This window comes from Juglans microcarpa x Juglans regia, chromosome 6S (genome assembly GCF_004785595.1).
Source record: "Juglans microcarpa x Juglans regia isolate MS1-56 chromosome 6S, Jm3101_v1.0, whole genome shotgun sequence".
In the NCBI taxonomy this organism is placed as follows: Eukaryota; Viridiplantae; Streptophyta; class Magnoliopsida; order Fagales; family Juglandaceae; genus Juglans; species Juglans microcarpa x Juglans regia.
The window spans coordinates 1,804,834-1,819,894 of record NC_054605.1 but is presented as its reverse complement, the minus strand read 5'-3'; the positions used below and the strand labels follow the sequence as shown (position 1 = coordinate 1,819,894).

General features: G+C 38.5%; 1 non-coding gene across 1 annotated transcript; it reads right to left on the bottom strand.

The window, feature by feature from the left end:
* Positions 1 to 14,173: 14,173 nt before the first annotated feature.
* Positions 14,174 to 14,277, bottom strand: LOC121238008. The gene has a single exon (XR_005935054.1). It is a non-coding gene; the product is annotated as a small nucleolar RNA R71 (small nucleolar RNA).
* Positions 14,278 to 15,061: the final 784 nt, after the last annotated feature.

The following is a 15,061-nucleotide window of genomic DNA, read 5'->3' as shown; positions in this document are numbered from 1 at the left end:
GTGCATAGTATTACTCAGGAAAGAATATTATCTACTGCGAATATTGTATACTATTAGATACATGCTTGGCGCATTGAATCTTGAATTGTCATGAACGGGGGTAAGTAACCTTATGTTGCATGTCTTGATACTTTATATCTCCGTTCGATCCCAAGCAGAATCTTGGAACATACAATATTAAAGTTTAGTATAAGGAAAAAATTATGATACTACCATATGGTCTAAAGTCCGGACTAAAAGAGGTTAGAGTTCATTAGACAAGGTTTTAGTACAATATTTAGTCCAATCTAGGAAATGCCAGAGAGGATCGAACGGACACCCTATATCAAGTCTGGACGAAGAGAGGTCAAAGGGTCATGAACAATATTTTTGCATACCATCTCTAATCCAGACTACTATACGCCAAAAATTGATTTACACTTGAATGGATATCTTTGTTCCATCTCAATTTTGTACTTAGAGATGGTAGTGTTTCGAATGGATGCCTGGTCCTATGTTAGGTCTAGACTAATGCCTTGAGCCATTTGTGTAATATGTTAAAAAAATGTAATCGAATTTGCATTGAAAAATCTTCCGTTCGTAATACAAAGAAATAATGGCTACTTGAAGTAGATTTTGTTATGGTTGGTTGGAAAATGTAACGACATTTACATGGGAAATTATTCCATAACAAACACTAACATTGTAAGGAGAATAGTTTGTTGGTGAAAGGGGTTAATATTTGCAATGAACATAATCGATGGCTATGGTTGTTGCAATTACAAATGTTATTTGAAGGAAAAAATCTCATGGCAAATATCTCAAATTATTTGAAACAAAATTAGATGGTTGTAAAGTAAAATTAGGTATTTGCAACGAGTTGATTCATTGCAGTTAGATATTTTTATCGTTGGAATCAATAGCTTCCATTGTAATGTGTATTGGATTTGAGAAGTTGAAAAAAAAAATGTCGTGACAATAGTCTCATTGTAAATACAACAAATTCAAATGATATCTCTGATATTATTGTAAAAGAGATCATTTTAACAATGATGATATTATCGTTGCAAAGTTTTTTGTTACGAAAACACATATTTGTTATAGTAAAATACATAATTTATAACGTGATATATTATTGTTAACGTCTTAATTCACAAAACAGGCCAAAATGGAGGAAAGAGTTATCCTCAACCCATGATGGTGATTTGGGCCTCAATACGATGTTCTTTGCATTCATCCATAAAATATGTAATAAATAAACAAATAAACATAATATAGAAAGACACAAAAATTTACGTGGTTCAACATAATGCCTATGTCTAAGGGTTCTTTAGGGACAAAATCCACTATAATTGGTACTTTTATAATCTCTCATGGCTCACATATCTCACTATAGAATGAAGGAATTTAGGAAAGATCCTTTGCAGTTGTTGTATGTGATGGAGTTTGGATATAGAAAGCTTCTATGTAGAGAGCTTGTGGAGAGTCCTTCTCTTTTGTGGGTGATCCCCTCATATATATAGAGGTCTATTTCCTTGATTGAGTCCAACTTGCCTTGTGAAACCTTTTCGTTTTAGAAGTCTGAGTAACTTTCCTTTTAGGAGTCTAAGTCAACTTGTCCTATCTCTTCTTAGTTTTATCTCTTAGCTTGATTTTCTACTCTATCTCAAGACTAAATTATAGGTTGGTGATTTGATCCCCATAGATTCCTGTGATTCTTAAGGGCAATTTTTTGGACAAGAAGGACTTGAGAATCTTCAAGTCAATAATGTGCAGAATAAATTTTAAAAATTGTTTCCCATTCGGTCCCTCGTTTGTTGTTCGGTCTTTGGTTTTCTGTTCGTTTTGTGTTAAGCGGTGAGGAGCTTAGCTTGGAGAGATAGGCAAGAAATGTACTCAACCACATTAGGTGTGAGCGTGGAACTCTTCTTTTGTAGGAGGTGTACTTGACCGCATTAGATGAGAGTATGGAGCTCTGCTTTGGTGGGAGATATACTTGACCACAATAGGTGTAAGCGTAGAGCTCAATTTTGAGTTTGTTTATTTGTGTAGATGTTTGCTGTGAGAGGTTGTTTATTGTCGGCGAAGAGGGCATATTTCCATGATTGGTTTTTTGTGTATATTTTTGCTTTTGTAGGTAGTAGTGGATTTTCTGCCCTCTTGGAATAAATTTTTATTGGTGTTCTCAATTTGTTGTTTGTTGGTAGTAGTGGATTTGCCCCTTGGTGTAAACTTTTGTTGGTGTTCTCATTTTGTTGTTGGTGTTTATTGGTAGTACCCGCGCTTAAGTGGTTAGGGAGCCCATTGAGCCCCTAGATCCATCATAGGTGATTGCTAAGCGTGTCAACTTGTTCCTGAAGGAAACCCACGTGAGGCGGTTGTAAAGCTCAGAAGCTCATTCCCGAAGGGAACTTGTTGGTGGCGGTTGTAGCGGGAGGATGCATCAATCGCGTAACTCTGACGAGTGGAGTGTAGCGGGAGAGTTGCTCTGCTGCGTACCTCTGGCGAGTGGTGTAACAGGAGGGTTCCTCGACCATATAGCCTTAGCAAGAAGGTGTAGTGGAAGAGTCCATCGACCGTGTAATTTTGGCGAGTGGACTGTAGTGGGAGAGTAGCTTGACCACATAGCTTTGGCGAGTGGCGTAACGGGAGGGTTCCTCGACCGTGTAGCCTTGGCAAGAAGGTGTAACGGGAGAGTCCCTTGACCACGTAAACTTGGCAAGTGGAGTGTAGCGGGAGAGCTGCTCAACCGTGTAACTCTAGCGAGTGGCTTGACGGGAGGGTTCCTCGACCGTGTAGCCTTAGCTTGAAGGTGTAGCGAGAGAGTCCCTCGACAATGTAACTTTGGTGAGTAGAGTATAGCAGGAGAGTTGCTCGACTGTGTAACGCTGGCAAGTGGAGTGTAGCGAGAGAGTTGCTCAACCATGTAACTTTGGCGAGGGGTATAGCGGGATGATGGCTCGACCACATAACCTCAGCAATAGGAGTGTAGCAGGAGGATGGCCTCGACCGTGTTGGTGTTAAAGTTGAGCTCAACTGCTTCGTTGTAATGGGAGACAAAATGCGACTGCACTCTGTGGCGAGAGCTAGGGCTTGCCTTGTACCAAAATAAAAACCAAAAAAGTTAGTTTAAATAATCCAAATCACAAGTTTGAATATTGCAAACCTTGGCTATCTCATTTGAGTGTGGTGAAGGCTGGTGACACATGAGCAATGCATGTTGGCAACCATGCTTTGTCAATGATAAGGACACGGGATGCCCGCAATACCAAATGGTCTGTTCTGAAGACAACAAATTAAGATGGCGAGCGATGCTTGAGAGGGGCTTCGTAGCCTGTGTTTCATGCCATGCAGGTGATTTCTAGTGAATTATATCTTAAGGTGTACAACTGCTAGGTTTCTTATGGAACCTTGAGGAGTTTTGCGGAGAAAATGTTCCAAAAATTAAATTCGCTAGTAAAAATAAAATAACAAGTTTGAAAGAGATAAACCATAGTAATTTGGTTGTTGCTTTCAATTTGTCTCTAATTGAGATTTTTTACTGCTAGATAATTTTTGCAAGGGGAAATTGTTCATCCTTGAGTGCTCTTGTAATTATAAAGATTATTCTGCCTTCGGATATTTTTGTCTATTCACTGATCTCTTGAAAGTGAGGCAAGTTCAACTTCAAGTCAAGTAGCTCGACTCTTTCTTCTTCTTCTTCTTCTTCTTCTTCTTCTTCTTCTCTCTCTCTCTCTCTCTCTCTCTCTCCCTCTTTATTGGATTGTATCACTGAGCAAAATTCATGTGTACGGCAAGGGACACTCTGCATGGTGAGCACCTGGCAAGAAAATCATCTTGTGGTGAGCAACTGGTGAGGAACACTTTGCGGTGCGTAACTGGCGAGGAACACTTCGTGTGGTGAGCAACTAGTGAGGAACACTCTGTGATGCGTAAGTGACTAGGAACACCTCGTGTGGTGTGTAACCAACGAGTAGCACCCTATGGGTGAGCAATTGGTGAGTAGCACCCAATGGAGAGCAACCGACAAGGGACACTTAATGTGGTAAGCGAGGAACGCTCTGTGTGGTGAACAATCCGATGACCAACACTCTAGAAACCAACGAGCAATGCTCTGGAAAATGCGTGTGGGACAAGTGAACCATGTGGGACTAAAGTCACTGTGGTGAGGAACCTTATAGCTACGAGAACCATTGGTGAGGAGATTCAGTGCAGTTTCGGTGGCGAGTAGCCATGCAATGGGAGTTCTACAATCGGGAACGTTTTTGCCAGTGACAGGAGCTCCAACGCTTTCTGGTGTCTCCCTCTGAGCGACGCCACTGCTAGTGGCTATAGGCGGCCAAAACTCACAACATGCAGCTGCGTTGGTATAATCTCCTATGGCGAGCACTAGTGATGGTGGCTGGGAGTTTTGGGGAACAAAGCCTCCGCAGTCGGGGACAATCTTGTTGGTGAAAGAAAATGCTGGTGAGCTAGGTGGCTACATCGTCAGGGAGCACAGGAACTTGCATCCTTTGCCCCTAGCTTTGTGCCCGAAGTGATTGGCTTCCAGCATCGAGTAACCACCCCACCGATAGCAGAAATCGCTAGTGATGTGGGTGGTGGCTAGTGGTGGCCCCGCCCGCTCACGGTTGCCAGTGTGTGGGCCTCTGGTCACTCATTGATCTTTGCCCTACTATGCAAGGCGTGCACAGTGCGCTGCTGCAATGAGCGGCCGATGGAGAGATCTACCGCCATTCTCTCAACCATGCAAGGTTGTTGCCGTCAAACCCCACCGGTGCTATGGGGTGGTGGCTGCAAGTCCTACCTTGTAGGTGCCTTACTTGCACTATGCATGCCACAGGCAGAGTGCATGTTGCACGTGAGTAGTGCCATGCTTTATGTTCACTGTAACCCCGATCTCGAAGGTCTGGAGAGTTAGCTCTTAATACTTAACATCAAACTTCAATAACATAACTATAAAATCTAGAAAACTCCATAAAATGTTAATTCATTTAATCAACCCAAATATCTATGTTCCTTCATGGGGACAACCAATAAATTCTTAAAAACATAAATTAAAAACTCTCCAAAACTCGAATATATCCTTAACTCATCAAATCAAAATAACCAAAAATAAATCAGTTATCTAACTACGACTCTCAAATAAGCATTTGTACCTTCGGGCACTTATTCCATTACTGACGTCACTCCTGGCTAAAACTTCCTACTCTTGTTCTCCAGCTGAACCATTAAAATTATATGTAAAATAATTGGAGATAAGGAGTGAGTTATCAACAACTTAGTAAGCAGAGAGCATATACTAGTGTGTAAATATGAGCATTTACAGAGATCAAAATGCAGAACAAAACATTTTCATTTTCAGAGTGCAGAAACAGAATATATTATCAAAATATCAGAGCAAAGATTCAGAAACAATTTCATTCAAAAATATCCTTTGGCATAGCATGAATGATCATCATCATCATCAGAACATCATATCAGAACAGAAGCCATGTATAACCCCCGTGGTAAGGTTGTGCATCTGCGGATAGCCGAGCAGAAAATAAATAACTCTGTCACCAAGGTGTGCACTCAAAACAGAGAGCACTACTATAACCCGTGGCAAGGCCATATTCATTATTATAACCCGTGGTTGGGTCGTATCCACTGTTATTACCCGTGGTTGGGCCGTATCCACTATTGTAACCTGTGGTTAGGCCGTATCCACTATTATAACAGGTGGCAGGGCCGTAACTGAACAGAGTGGAAACAGAATCAAATTTAGAATTAAAGAGTCATGCCAAAGGTTTTCAGAAATCACAACTTATTCAAACAGAGTACTGAACAAAATCATATCATCTTCGTAATTAAAGCAGATCCAAAGCATATTTACATAATTATGCACAAATTTTCATATTCGCACTTTTTGCATAGATCAGAAATAGAATGTAAAAAATAAGCTCATGTTTACACCAGTCATGATGGAAAATACTTTTTTCTTAAACAGAATCTCATGAATAATACAGAACAAATAACTGAGGTAGTTCAAATTTCTTTTCATAACCAAATATGTATATTTTCCAAAAACTCAACCTTAGCTCATTTTATTTTAATGCAAAGTCTAGCATAAGAACACCTCTTACTTGAACTTCTTAGCTTTTCAGAAATTTCCTAAAAAATGCCAAACAAATATTAATCATAACCTATAACATAATCATGCAATTTACATAAATTTCCAATTGAGCACATATTTCAATATTTAAGCCTAAAATGCTAAAATAACTTATTTTAATTCCTCAAAAAGCTAAATTCACGTAATCCTAAAATATCATTACAATTCTAAATTCATCAATGTCCAATTAATGAGTCCGACTAAAACACAAAAATCTAACTTATTTACTAATGAAATCAAATCATAAATACTAGATCATATCTAAAGTGTAGAAATAAAAATTTAAACTGTTATCGTTTTACTCTTAAAATTAAATCTCTACTTAAGAAAAAAAAATCATGTTAACATTACTTAAAAGTTTTCTGTAAACATAAATAGAATTGAGTCTATTAGTATATATTAAAAGTTTTTAAAACATACTAACACAGCTTACTCGAAGGGTAAATAATGTAATTAAAATGCTTGTTTTCATTTTAACCTAAGGGCATGCATCACATCCTACGCGCATAAACCATCCTATTAACATTGTAAAAAAAAACATAGACTAGTAATCACATGGAGGCTCACCTAAAGAGGAGGGAAACGTGCGGAGGAGCAATAGCTGGGTGATGGATGACAGTGGTCACAGCGGTGGGGCACTGAGAGAGAGAGAGAGAGAGAGAGAGATGAGTGAGAGAAACTCACGGTGAGAGAGTGAGGGAGAGACCGAGAGCAAAGAGAAAATAAAAAAAAAATGGCATGAGCTTACCGAGGCCTGAGGCGGCGTGCAGCAGACCAAAGGCTAGGCAGAGGTCGACAGTGGTGAGCTTGATGGGTGGGTAGTGATGTTGCTTGAGGTTGAGGCAACCGGCGTGAAGGAGTTGCTATATGGATGGCTCTGTTTTTGGTTGTGAAAAATAGAGGTTCACCGTGTGACTGCAGGTGACGTGGTGACTTCCTTGCACGATGGTTACAAGGCTAGATACAGTGGCTGGCCAACGGTCGACTGTGGTGAGCTCGGGGTTGGGCATCGTGTGGTGGGTTCGAACGAAAGAGCACTGGGTTGATGTTGCTATGTTTTCGGGGCTAAAACAAAGTTCTACATGCAATGGGTGTGGGGATGCCGTGGGTATGGAGAAAAAGGTGGCTGGTCGCGACAGTTAACTGCTGTTGCTGGACGAGGACTAGAGGCTGTTGGTGCATCGAGAAGGGGTGGTAACCTAGTCTAGGGTTGCAGGTGGTCGAAGTAGAATGAGGCTTTACGTGAACTGTGAGTGAAGTGAAAAAAAATTTATGGATAAATAGTAATGCCGTTAACCCTAGCGGAATAGACATGCATGCAAAGGATATGAACGTGCATGCCATGGGTTCTGGTACAATATCTTAGTGCTTTGGCCCGGATGTTACATTCACAATGCATGTTGCAAATGTGATCTGCTTCCTTTGTTCTTTATATATATATATATGTATATTTTCTTTTTCTTTTTACCATTCGCTGCAATGTTAAGAGAATAAATAATATAGGAAATAGCAAAGTTGAGGAGATCATATTTGGTTTTTCAAAGACAATCTCGTGAGTCGGAGAATATCCTTCTCCCAATTCTAGTGCAGAAGATGTCTTTGATCCCATAGACGTTGCCTATTGTTAATGCCTTAATTCGCATAAATGGTTGGAATGGAGGAAAGAGTTATCCCCGACCCACGATGGTGATTTGGGCCTCGATATGGTGTTTTTCACGTTCATTCATAAAATACGTAATAAATAAGCATATAAAAAGAAATATAGAAAGACATAGGAATTTACGTGATTCAACATAATGTCTACGTTCATGGGTTGTTTGAGGGTGAAATCCACTATAATGGGTGCTTTTATAATTTCTCATGACTCACATATCTCACAATACAATAAAGAAATTCATTGAAGATCTTTTGGAGTTGCTGTTTGTGATGGAGTTTGGGCATATGGAGCTCATGTGTAGAGAGCTTGTGGAGAGTCCTCTTTTGTGGGGGATCTCCTCATATATATATATATAGAGGTCTATTTCCTTGATTGGGTCTAACTTGTTTTGTAAAACCTTTTCATTTTAGAAGTCTAAGTCAACATGTCCTATCTCTTATTGGTTTTATCTCTTAGCTCGATTTCTGGCCTTATCTCGAGACTAAAGTATAGGCTAGTGATTTGACCCCTACAATTACATTTATAATCTATATAGTGCAGGCATAAACAAATGTGTAAATAAATATTTTCTATCTTGATATGACCCATGAGATCAAGCTCTTCCAACTTGTAGTATATCCACAACTATATGAACGCCACGTGGCTCCTTACACGAGCATTGCACCCCGTTTTTCCTACGCCATTTGATTCAGAGAGATTGGCATTTGATCATTTCCATGGAATGCGATGTGATGCGTATTTTTCTAAGATAGTTATTTCATTTTTCTTTTAATTAACAATCCATATATACTAATCATGATGGCAAAATACTTGGTACGTAGATTGTCCTTGCAAAAATTCTAGACTCTTAATGATTTCCTGATTTGAGTTTTGACTCCCATTCCTAATTCCCAGTTTCCCAACTCCTATCAAAGTGAATTCAAATTGAGTATCAGAGCTCTTGAGGGTTTGTATAGCCCTATCTAAGATATAGACACATTATATACGTCACCTAAGATTTCTGAATAGTTTGGGTTCCCCATGAGCATTTGATGGTATTTATCAATCTTTCTAGGAAGCTCATTCCTCAAATTCTTGTCCGATTTCAAGGAAAAAAATAGACACATAATATTAAATGGCCCTACAAAATTTAATATTATCCGAAATATTTGTATGGGCAACATTAAATTTTGTAGGGTCTATTATGTGTCTCTTGATTAATGATAAAAACTGTTGATTTGTGCATAATTAAATGGCTTTGTTGAATGAAAAAAGAAATAGTTTTTTAAGGTGTAGATTTGTGTGTACAATTGAGCAATTTTTGTTGTTTTAAATTTTTGGGTTTGTTTTGGAAATCCGTGATTTATGATTTCCTTTTCTGGGCAGTTTCAGTGATTCTAGCAGCTAGGGTTAGCCTCTTACGGTGCCTTTTGCCCCTCTGATGGCTTTGCCACTGGCGAGAAATGCCAGAAATGGTGATTCCTTGGTACAGTCCTATGCACATGCGGTTGCTAAGCTGATGGACAATCCTTTGTTCAAAATGCCAATGTGATTTTCAGTGGATATTAATGGGAAATTGGGGTTCATCTTTTCAGAACCAGAAATGGCTAAAGCGGCGGAAGATTATAAATTTGCCATTGTCATGAAGTTCATGCGTGGTTGACCTTCGATTGATAACATTCGGTTGAATGTGGTAAAAAATTAGGGTTTGCTGGAAATTCCAACGATCAGTGTTATGGATGATTATCATGTCTTAATCCAGATGAAAAATGAACATGATTTTGTGCATGGATCGGCACGTGAAGGAAGAACAATGGAAGGAAATTCATTTTGGTTGTTTAAATGGACTAAGGAATTTGATTTACATAAAGAATCTCCATCGGCCCCTCAATGGATTTCTTTTACCTAGTTTATCAATGCATCTTTATTGACGTGATTGTCTCCAAATTTTTACAACTCATTTCGGCAGGTATCTTGGGATAGATAATGCAACACTGAATCAAACGAGAGCGACGGGTGCAAGAATTTGTGTGGAAGTGAATTTGACTATGGAACTAGTGAAATGTTTCTCCATTGTGGTTTCTTTGACAAAATGGGGTGAAGGGGAAAGAGGAAATTGCAGTGGCGAGCTTGGTCGAAAATTTGTAAGCCTACTAAGGAAGGAGGTTTGGGATTGAGAGATTTACAAGGAGGTTTTAAATTCAAGTATCTAGGAGACGACCATCTTATGTCTGGTACTATGAAGACTTCTGATTCTCGTTTTTGGAGATCAATTGTAGCTAGTGTTCCGAAAGTCATGGAGAATGTACAGTTTCTGTTGAGGGGTGGGAATTCATACTTTTGGTATGATAGATGGTTGGCGTCAGGACCGCTCAGTTAGGATTATTGATATTCCTAATAAGAAACTTTGTATTAAAGACTGTTGGGTGGATAAAGCCTGGAATATTGAGATTTTGAAGGATCTTGTGGGGGATGAGGTCATGGAAGAAATTATCCAGACCAGAATTAGTAGGTATGGTGGTTCAGACGTTTGTGTATGGAAGCCATCTCCCTGTGGTAATTTCACTACAGCTTTCGCTTGGGAGGTTTTTCAGAAAAAGTAGGATATAATGTCGTGGCATGACTGGTTCTGGAATAAGATTTGCCAAAAAAATATCTATATGTAATAGGATGGTTCAATGGCCTTGCAGTGGATGAGAGAGTGCAAAATAAGGGTATTTGCTTATGCCGGTGTGTGATTGTTGTAGTCCTCAAGTCAAGGAGTCCATTGATCATGTCTTAGTCACGGGTCATATTACAACTCAGATATGAGAATGTGTGAGTAGATTATTGAATGTGCCATGTTTGTTATCTGATACTTGGAAGGCAAGAATCTCGGCATGGATGATTTCATCTAAGAAGGTTTCTTTATCTGGTAATCTAACTGGTATGCTTCTATGCATCATTACTTAGTGTTTATGGAACCGCAAATGCAAAGTTAGAATGGAGGGGTTGAAAGCTAATACAGAGCAAGTGTGGAAGTCGGTTAAAACGTGGCTTAAAATTCTGGCAACAAAATTGAAAGTGCATAAAAAGTTGACTTCTCAGGACACTCACCTGTTGAATGAACTTAGCTTAGAGCCGCCCAGCCTTGCTGTCTAGAAATGCATGTTAGTGGGGTAGATTAAACCTCCTTGTGGATGGCTTAAAATTAATTGTGATGGGAGTGCTCGCAATAATCCAGGTTCTTCAGGGGGTAGTGGTATTTTGAGGGATGCTAATGGTAATTTCATAGGAGCATTCACGAGTCACTACGATGTTGGCTCTAACAATAAAGCAGAATTAAAGGCTTTTTTTGATGGAACTCGGCTATGCAAGAGGTTATCTTACTTTAATGTAGTTATTGAGAGTGACTCCAAAATTGTTGTGGACTGGTTTCGAGCAAATAAATGCACTTGTAATGAACCTTCTTGTGAATCTATTGTAATGTTAAATGAGTTGTTGAAAAGTCATAAGGAACCCAACGAGATGTAAAAAAGTGTTCCGGAATGAAAATAGAGCAAATAGGAAAGATGTTTGATAAAAGGCTTCAAAGAGCCACAAGTGTATTGACAATGGAATACTTCAAGGGATTTCAAACCTCCATACAAAAAAGTACCCTTAACAATTTTCCAGATTCCAGATATCCTTCAATTTTCCCTCTCTCCCCTTCTTATATCCTTAGACATCTGAAATTACATCAAAGGAAACAAACTCTCTATTCCCAACAGCTACACAACAAGAGGCACGTGTACTTCACTGAATAAAAATGCAGCACTTCATTTATTCAGGTAAAACGGCATTGTCTAGACCATAGTAGTAAACGACGCCACCTAGCTTGCTTCTTCTCCATTCCTTGACAACTGCTATTATTATCTTCACTGCCATGGAGGGTCATAACAGCACTCTATGATATTTATGGGACTTTTGGGATGAATGTATTAAAGAGATGCAAGGGATGAATGTTCGGATTGTTCATCAATTTCGTGAGGGGAACCAAGCGGCAGATTTCTTGGCTACGCTAGGCAAAGTGGTAGTAATTTATTTATGAAGATTTCCAGGAGTTGTCAAGATTATTACAAGGTATTGTTCGAATTGATAAGTCGAGATTGCCGGTTATTAGACATTAATTTTGGTCAGTTTTATCTTGGTTGGTTGCTCTTTTTAATTATGTTCTTTGATTATGGTTTTTTTTAGGCTTCTTTAGAGGTTATTGGTTTTATTATATAGGCATGTTTAGTCTTGCACTTATTATAGGCTAGTTTAGCTTGTTTACCTGCTTTATGTTTGTTGGTTTGTATTTCTAAGGGTTTTATTTGCTTATTTGTAATCTCCCATATGCTTTGCTTGTAACCATAATATTCTTTGACCTAAGTGAGTGTATATTAATAAATTTGGGATGGGGCCACTATGTGTGTGGCTACAGGCTTTTTTTAAAAAAAAAAAAAAAAATTAAATGGCTTTGTTGAGCATGTTATACATGTTAGACAAAGATTTATGTTACAAATTAGCAGTTGTTATGTGAGTGTGCAGATAAGGGCATTTTGGGTTTAAAGTGATTTATTTGGGCTAGGTCTTATGGGCTTGATAAATATGTATTGGTTTTAGGCTTAAAGTCACGTGCAAGTAGGTTACACACTAAAGAACTTGACACAACCCAACTCAGTACACATCTGCCAAGTTGAAGCAAAATGGACGATGTAGGGAGAATGAGTAGAAGGTTTTGGACGAAAGCAAGGAAGGGAGAAAACTTGTTACGCCAGCTGGACAAGAGGAAGTGCATGAGAAGAGGGAGAAATGAGGAGAAGGGGGGGTGATATATCAGAAGGCAGGGCCATTCTAGTGGGGGATTCTCTAGTTTTTTTCAGTCTTCATCATTTCTTCAATTTCACTGCCTTGACTTTCTGCTATGGTTGTTCTGAAGTTTGATTCAAATTCTGTAAAGACCATAGAAAGCTAAGCTTTTAGCTTGAGCTACAAGTTATGGAATTTTTTTGTTTCAAACTACTAATTAATGTAATTTCGGTACGGTAAATTTCATTCTATTGTTTTGTAAGTTGATTTTGAGAAAAGTAAAGCCTGAGACTCTTGTTCTTGTTTTGCTATTGACTCAAGGCATAGCAAAATCTTAGCAATCTTTTCAAGGTTTCTCACGGTTGGTGCTTCGTGATAAATTCAATTGCATTCTAAAGATACTTAGGGTTGGCGAAATATGGGTTTAATTCCTTCATTTTCCGATTGTTAATGCTTAGAATGGGTTGACAATTGAGTAATAGAGTCAGAAGAATAAATTAGAGTTTGGAATAGGAGGAGACATACTCATAGTCTAGGTGTCTGATACATTGTTTCATAGGTGTTGATTTTCTATAACTTCTAATTTCTTGCATCTATTTTACTGATATTCCTTTTTCTCACTTCTTTTTATTCAACAAGCAACCAAAGAACCACTTCTACTTAATTTTCAAACTCTTTCACCCACAATAAAAACCATCATCTTCATTAGTATATACCACATCAGTACATAAACATTTTATTTGTTGTTTCTCTCCTTAGCTGTATAACAACTCTTTTACAATCAAAATCTCCACAAAACACAACTCATTACATTTCTGCTCTGCATGAATATCATTGTCTCTATGGAAATGACCTTGGATTTATCCTTGTATACAACATGACCGCTTCTATGCTTGGAGGTAATATTTGCAGCTCATCAACTTTTTGGTGTCATTGACAGGGACAACTAGTGCTTATCAGAGCATTTATTTACTGCTGAGAGGACGTTTATGGTGCTCTGAACCTCTTCACAGCTTGGGTAACATTTGACCTTTTTCATTTTGTTTGTTTACTTTTCATTTTGTTTTATTTTATGCTCTTGTTTGTATGTCTGGTTGGACTAGAGACCACACATCTCGGTTGGTTAGGACAAAATCACTAACATCTTCCGATTTTGCATCTATTTCACTAGAATCATCATTTGACACTCATAGCATCATGGCTGAAAATGATCATCATGATAGGGAAATGGTAACTTAGAACAGGACACTTAGAGATTGTTTACATCCTGTTAGAACTAGCACACCCTCATGCTTAATCCAACCTTTGAATGCAAACAACTTTAATTTCAAACCTGGAATGATTTATGTGATTTTACATTTTCATGGCATGGAATTCGAGAACCCTTATCTGCATATCAAAAAGGTTAAAGAGGTTTGTTCTACATTCGTAGACCAGACCTGCATTGAAGAGATTATTAGACTAAGGTTGTTTCCATTTTCCTTGAAAGACAAAACTAAAACATCGTTAAATTCATGAAGGCCTAGATCCATAGGCACATAGAAGGAAATGCAAACTGAGTTTTTGAAGAAATTCTTTCTAATACATAGGACAAATGCAAACATATTATGAACTTTACCCAAAAAGATACTGAAACTTTTTGTCAAAGTTGGGAAAGGTTTAAGGATATTTTAAATGCTTGTCCTCACCATGGTTATGAAGATTGGCATGTGATAAGTTTCTTTTTATGAAAGTTTGACATCCAAAATGTGCCAATTTGTAGAAACCATGTGCAATGGAGAGTTTTTCAACAAAGAACCTGAAGAAGCATTTGATTATTTGGATTACTTAGATGAAAATGCTAAATCTTGGGACATTGCTAGTGTATATGATTGGTCTAGGCATGTTGAGTCTAGTCATGACAAATACACTTTAAAGGAAGATGATGATTTACGTGCTAAGTTAGCTTTGTTGTCTAGAAAAAAAAAGTGAAAGAAATGCATGTTGTTCTTAAAATCTCTGAGAAGTGTGGCATATGTGAGGATCATGGGCATTCAACTAATGAATGTCCCATGATCCCTGCTTTCAAAGAAGTGTTATTAGACCAATCTAATGTTGTAGACATGGTACCTAAACCATATTCTGGTCCAGACTTTACCACTTGCAATCCAGGATGGAGAAGCCACCCAAATTTCAGTCAGAGAAGTGACCCGAATGCAGCTCAGTAACCTTAGCTCCATAACCCTCTCAACTTATAAATCAAGCACCTCCAATGCAGAAAAGGAGACTCGAGGTTACAGTTCAGCAAATGGCAAACACTTTGTAGCAGTCCATGCAAGGATAAGTAACAAACAACAACCAAAATTCTCAAGCAATAAATGACATTCGGATCACACTTACAGAGATGACCACTGCCTTGAGCTCCCAAGAGAAAGGGAAATTTTATGCATAGCCACAACCAAATCCTTAAGGTTAGCCAGCTCAAGCAGCAACTGAGAGTT